The sequence below is a fragment of the Sciurus carolinensis genome, chromosome 6, assembly GCF_902686445.1.
Source record: "Sciurus carolinensis chromosome 6, mSciCar1.2, whole genome shotgun sequence".
Taxonomy (NCBI): domain Eukaryota; kingdom Metazoa; phylum Chordata; class Mammalia; order Rodentia; family Sciuridae; genus Sciurus; species Sciurus carolinensis.
In genome coordinates, this window is record NC_062218.1 from 132,207,394 (window position 1) to 132,208,112 (window position 719).

The 719-nt window shown below is 40.1% G+C and overlaps 1 non-coding gene across 1 annotated transcript; it reads right to left on the reverse strand.

Moving 5' to 3' along the window:
* Positions 1 to 381: 381 nt before the first annotated feature.
* On the reverse strand, positions 382 to 462 carry Trnai-uau (transfer RNA isoleucine (anticodon UAU)). Its single transcript has one exon. It is a non-coding gene; the product is annotated as a tRNA-Ile (tRNA).
* Between the last annotated feature and the right edge of the window lie 257 nt (positions 463 to 719).

Sequence of the window (719 nt, forward strand, 5' to 3'; positions counted from 1 at the left end):
TGTGGGGGCTGGTCACTATGAAGACCAACCACTTGACTAAAGGGTTATATTTTGGGAAAACTTATGGAGGGGTCTAGAGATTGAGATCAGTCAATGATTTAATCAATCATTCTACATAATGAAACCCAATGCACAACCTAGATGTCAATGTTCAGTGGCACTTCCTGAGTGATAAATGCATTAATATGTTTGGAAGGTTGGGCACACTAATTCCATGGAAAGTAGGTATGAAAGCTTGCACTCTCTTCAAAACCTTTCCCTGTGTATGCCCCTTATAATAAAACTGTAATTATATGTAATTTTCCTGATTTCTGTGAATTTTTCTAGGCAATTATTAAATCTGAGCCATTTGCTTATTTTTCCTTCCTTTTTTTTTTTTTTTGGGGGGGGGGGGGTGCTGGGGATCGAACCCAGGGCCTTGTGCTTATAAGGCAAGCACTCTACCGACTGAGCTATCTCCCCAGCCCCTTATTTTTCCTTCCTATACAGGATCTCAAGATTTGTTAGGAGTCCACAATGAGTTAACAAATACACTGCTACTGCTGGAAATTCTGAGTATTTTTGAAACTGTGCCAGGGACATAGACCAGACATAATCTTTATAACATCCTTCCTGAGTATTGCCTAAGACTCATATAACTCAAAGCCACAGTTAGAAACTGCCAGATGCTCCCCACCACAGAACAAAATCTGTAGAAGAGACTTTAGACCAAGGCATTT